Here is a 6,500-nt window from a genome sequence, read left to right as displayed (position 1 = left end):
CCTCTGGTCCCTTTAGAAAAGGCACTAAAGCGGAGAGAAATGCTTTACTCTTCCAGCACAATGAGCGTATTCATTTCCATTTGATGAGACAACTACATTTAAAAGGAACAGTTGGAGTAGAAGGTGTATAACAACAGCATTATTGTGAAGCACTCAGCTTCAGTTGTGTGACAGTACACACACTGTCATTCAGTGTTTGCCATGATCCGAAACTAAAAGCACCTCATTCAGAAAGCTTTGCTTAAAGAATTAAATGTTAACTAAAGCTGGATGTAGTGACTAGTAGTAAATAAATGTGTATCTACAGGGGAGGTGGACAAAATAATGTAAACACATCATGGAAAAGGAAACTAACCCTTAAATGATATGACTGGTGATTTTGTGTTTTCTTATTAATACATTTCATGTGCAGAGCCAAACCAACAATGAACTGATCCTACTTAGGTGTGGTGTGTTTATCAAAGGTCATTGTAGTCCTTTAACTATTAAGAACACGTCAGTGAGCCACACTGCTACACTGAGTCACATGTTCCTTCACCACAAACAGTACGATGACAGTAGTGTGCCTAAATGTCTTCAAAGAGAACAATCAGCGATCACGTCTCTGAAAACATTTCAACGCAGGTTAATTTACTTTTGTTCTAAAGTTCTTGTACAGTGTAGTACAAAGTCAAGATGTTATGCTACAGTTAACAAAGCTCTTTAATTGGAACTGTGTTGCTGCATATGCTGGATACTGAAAAACATGATCGCTGTTTGGAGCCATTTCTAAAGAAACTACCGTACCCGCTTTGTGGCAAAGGAACATGTCACCATGCAACAGTGTGACTCACTGATGGCACAGAGGAACATTATATATTGTGCTTTGGATACTTGTACAACACTTCAGCTAAGAAAACTTATTTAAAAGACTGCCAGCCTTATCCTCTAAAACTGCATTAATAAATACTTTTACATTAACACTGAATCACATGACTACTTATATTGACACAGATAATTATCACCCGACTCTGCAGTTCTCCTAAAATGTGTTTTAGAGTCTTTTGTCTCATTGCTTTGTTTTTATGGTCACAACTTTGCTGTTTAGGTGAACCTGTTTTTTCAAAAGAGTGTTTGCAGCTGCAGCAGGTAGGTGTTTTCATGATAAACCCACTGCACACCGCCTGCCCAGCACTAGCAAATAGCAGACAGATCAGATGTTACACAGACAGAAGTTAGCGACATACTGCTGCACATAGTAGAACATTTAGCTGTTAAAAAGCCAGATAACTCTCAAGATATGTTAACAGAGAAAATTGTTCATACATTCCTCAGATCAACATGACACCAAATAAATGATAATGTAACTATATGCTGACATGTTCACTGCGTCAACTTCATAACATGATAATATATTAAAGTTGTGTTTACAGCTTGTTCTGCAAAAGCTATGTGGCAAAACATTATGAGAATGTTAACAGAGCTCTACAAAAGTCAAATAATAGAATATGATAATGGGAATCCATTAGAAATCATTGACAATGTGAAGGCCAAACACATTAGTCTACATTGACAAACTACTAAACTAACAAGGGGTTGGACTAATTCTGCTGGCTGCTCTCTAACCACAGTTGCTGCAGCATTTGCAGCGGTGACTTCTACATTAAAGTCCTTATTAATGAAGCAGTAACATTATTTTGTCTCCACCCTGTATGAAAGTGGAGCTGCATCTTCTATTAAAACATGTTAGAGTTTGCACAAAGTAACTATTTTAACCTGCAAGAGTTTTATCATTTGAACTGTCGCTTGCCTTTTTGAAAGTTTTGTACTACATTATGAAGCCTTTTTTTAAATATGTAAACTATTTATGTGCCAGCTGTGATATGATAGTTGTAATTTGTGAAATGATTTTGTTTGTCTGAGCACTTGAGTGTGACTGTGTACATACGATGAAATCACTGGTTTGATCATTGTAATTCAGTCTTTTCTTATCAGTGCTGAGTCAACAGCTGAACCAGCATCTATATCTGTTATCTAACACACATATACACACATACACACACACACACACACACACACACCAACATTACGCCATACAGTGTTTTATTTTTCTTGCCTCCATGTTGGTCTTGAGACAAGTCTAATGTTTGTTTGTTTTTGTGCCATTGTATTTTCTGCTTTCTGGTACTGAGAAGTGTGTGCGTGTGTCTGTGTGTGTGTGTGCGTGTGTGTGTGAGAGCGAGAGAGAGAGATGACTCATGTCTTTGTCCATTGTTGTAATCACAGACTGCCTGTCTTCACCACACAACTGTGTCAAAACTCACACATCAGCTCCGCCTGCTTCACCAACACATATCCGCCATGTTTCGTCACCCACATAAATAATTTGTTACACTTTATGTCTGTTAAGTATCTATTTATTAAACTGGCAAAGATGCAGTGTGGCTTAACTCAAACATTAAGACCGTCAGTGTTTATCTCCTCAGCAAATAAACTGCAGGAATAATGAAACCCAGCTTTTATTGTACTTTATTTTAAGGATGTTAGGATGGACTTGTGACCACCTGAGTACATTAATTCAACAGTTTTGAGACGGTGTCTTACTTTATTTCATGGGGAATTATTGTACTTTTTTTTTTACTCCACTACATTTATTTTAAGGTTACAGTTTCTAGTTAATTTGACATACGACATATAATAACATATAATACACAAAAAATACAGGAATTGTTACAAAAATTGTTAAATTGTTACAGATGGAACTACCCAACACTACACTTAGCTATAATACTTTATATAATATCACATGATACTGTAACAGTAAAATGCTGCTTAAACATTAATATTATAATTTAATACTCTCAGGAGGCATTTGTTATGCTTAACAAACAACTTAAATAGGGTTCATTGATTGTGCTTCTACTTGAGAAAGATTTTTAATATCCTACATGACTTTTTTAATTAGTTTTTATACATTGAGGTTGATGATTTAATGCCTCCTTCACCACAATATGGCCAAATGGATAATTGAGACAATTACTTTCAAAACATTTTCTGGGAGAGGATGACTCACTGTTGTGGATCTTGTTTCCCTATCTGCGTGTGAGAGATTATGTGTGTGTGTGTGTGTGTGTGTGTGTGTGTGTGTGTGTGTGTGTGTGTGTGTGTGTGTGTGTGTGTGTGTGTGTGTATGTGTGTTCATTTGAGTTAATGTACTGTATGCTTGTAATGGGAGGGATGGGTTAAGACAGTCACCACTCACAGCTCCAGATTATGTGAGGAATGCTGTTAAGTAACTCCCTCCTGAGCTTTACAGAGGCATGGGGCAGAGGAATATGACATCACAACACCACAGGAAATAAAAGAAAGTGTGAAACCAGTCAGGTATTGACAACAACTCACCACAAGGCCTGTTTAATTGCCACTGTGGAGATTTTGATTATATCACACAAGTTTCAAATGTGTGAGGTAAATGTAAATGTTTAGATTTACATTTTGGGAAATAAGCTGTTTTTTATTGTAGAGATGGATGCAAAAACTGATATCACACTTCTTTTTTTGTGGTGTACATGTGCTGTCAAATTGAGGAAGATGTTTACTTCATTTGCATTTTGCTCGTGTTTTACAAACTGCATTGCACTGAGCTTTTGGGCCCTACATATACATTATATTGAGGTTTATGGCAGCATGATCAAAATGACATCACCTCAGAGTGAAAGTTTAGTTTTTTGTTTTGTTTCTTTAACTTTATTGAATTCCAATTTAAGTGTACATGGACATACCATCAATATGTACATAAATAGAAAGGATTAGCAATAAAAAGAAAATATAGAAGTCAACCACAGCAAAATAAATGAATTAAAAAAACAACCAAAAAACAAAAAAGTAAAGCATTATAATTTTGGCGTTTAGTGTTTTAGTTTCTAAAAGATAAATAGCAGTTTGCTTTTTATTAATAAAACAGTGAACATAGAGTGCATGTTTGTGCTTTACGGCCTCAGCAGAAGGACAGGATACAACACAGCATAAGTAGGAAGCACAGAGTGGATGTTGGCAGGAGTTTCCATGAGACAAAACTCAGAAGAGCTGCAGGTGCTGAGTGGGTGTGCACAGAGGGGAAACAATCTTTGGGAATTTGAAGGACTCGGAAAGTACTTCAGCACAACACACAGGAGTAGTCCCATTCATATGCAGATCTAGTTCTAGACGTTTATGAAGGTCAATATGTTTAAAAACCATCTGTCTTTCCTGGAATAAGCTGCTTTATTGTGTAGGTTGAACTGCAGAGCATTGAAGAGTCAAAAGCACAAAAATGAAGCTCTAGCGCAGATAAAAACTAGTTAAGGCTGACATCTAGTGGTTCCACTGCAAAGTCACACATTCATGTTAAATAAATGCAGGAAAACATCTATTGTAATAAAAGAAACATAATCAAAAATGTACATATGCATAGATACGTTCAATTTCAGGAGAATTAAACAGTGAATGTAGTCCAAAATGTATGGTGTAATTTCATAAGAATAAGAATATGTTTGAATAACAATGTATTTCAAATATTAAATGAGAAACATACAATAAATAAACACATCCCAGGCTACTTTGAAGGACATCTGTAAACCAAGTATAAGCAGGCACACAAGCACAGTGTCCATAAACATTATGTCATACAACTATGGCCTTTATTAGTTATTAGTGCAGTTTGTTTCACTGGCATTTTGTGTCACTCAAGTACAACAGGATGATAAATATCTGAATGAATATACACCCACCTTAAGACATTAAGAGGCCAAGAATTGTTTTTCCTCACAGAACAAATGGTTGTCAAAATATTCAAGTTTTCAGGGATGCTTTTAAAGGATGGTAATACATTTCAATACATGGACATGTTTGGAAAAGGATGCAGATGTAAATTACAGTCATTTACAAAATGTTATTTCTGGTTTGAAATGTGCACTTAAAATAAGTAAAGGGGGGAACAAAAAATAAAGCATTAGAACAAACATACATGGAATATATATGGTAATTATAAACAAAAAAACAACTACTTTGTAAAATGTAAAACAAAAGTTTCATCCAACCCTGTAAACCTAAAACCTTACTCAAATATCAAAGTTAAGTAATCTCATATAATACTTCATACCTTTAGGTGTACTTCATTTCTTTGTCATACAGATGTAACTGATGTCTGCATACATAGACTGTAGCTTGAGGGCATCATGTCACAACTGCAGCGTGTGACTCATCTGTTGCCCTCAGCAGGTGGTTGTTGCTTCTTCTTGGACTGATTCAGTTTGAGCAGCCAAAGATGTCTGACTGCTGCATTTTAAAATGTGATTGCATTGTGTTTTTTTCCATGGAAAGAAAATTAGATACTGTGACATCCAGGACTTTTAAAACCAGATCAGTACAACTTTGTGTACTATATGTAATCCAGTAATCTCTAAAACAGATTATAATGAGTTCCAATTTACTACTTTGGAGATGAGCTGCTGGTCTAAGAGAAGCGTGAAGTAGGAATTTATAATCCAGAGTTAATACTTGGTGAGTGAACTTTACACATTAAGACCTTTGTTTTGATGTGGTTAATGTTTTCCAAACAAGCATAATGTATGTGGTCTAACTCAGTCAGAGAAAAAAATCAGATCAGTAGAAATTAAGTAGAGGTGAATTGTATGTCCTCATTTACCCTGCTTCAATTTACCAAGAAAGGGCTCACTATTAGAAAACCAAAGCCATGATGATATGGATGACAGGGTCATTTAACACATTCTTTAATTTTATAATAACTTTCAGAGTAATTTCTTGTTTAGTAACAGTTCATTTTCAGACAGAAAAAAACTTTAAGTTGGTGTAGTTGATAAGTACACACAAAACTACACATTGCAAACTTAGTGTTTTCTGTCAGTTAAATAATTGTCAAAAGTTTGAAAATTAACAGCTACATATGAAACCACATATGATTTGTTAGGTTTAACAACTCAACACTTTTTTTCTTCATTTTATTTTCTTATAATGTGTACCTGTAACAAGCTCTCTGTAAATATTGCAAATTACACTATTTGTATTTGCAATAACACTATTTATGTGCAAACAAAGTCAATATAATGTGCTGAATATGAATAGGAGTAAGGTTGTTTTTCGTGTGTTTGTTTTTATTATGCTGAGTAGTCTGAATGTGGTTTTTTGCATGACCATGAATCTCAGTTGGGGGTTTTTTCATCCGTTTCATCCGTTTACCTGGTGACGTCACATGTGAGATGAATGCACCTGTTTCGGGGTGGGGCCACAGATGACTGCAGTCTCACCCGCACAGATACTGCTCAGGCAATTGCTCCGCACCTAACAATGAGCAATTGTGTTTAAGATCAGGTCAGGATACATCCTTTTCTTTTTGGACTTCTTTTTACCTTTTTGTCACTTTGGAAATTCGGAATACATTTTTTTTTAATATATATATTTATATATATATATATATATATATAGGTTTTTTTTGTTTGTAAGGGCAGCAGCGTCTTGACATC

The sequence above is a fragment of the Scomber scombrus genome, chromosome 1 (assembly GCF_963691925.1).
Source record: "Scomber scombrus chromosome 1, fScoSco1.1, whole genome shotgun sequence".
NCBI classification, from domain to species: domain Eukaryota; kingdom Metazoa; phylum Chordata; class Actinopteri; order Scombriformes; family Scombridae; genus Scomber; species Scomber scombrus.
This window is presented reverse-complemented; position numbering follows the sequence as displayed.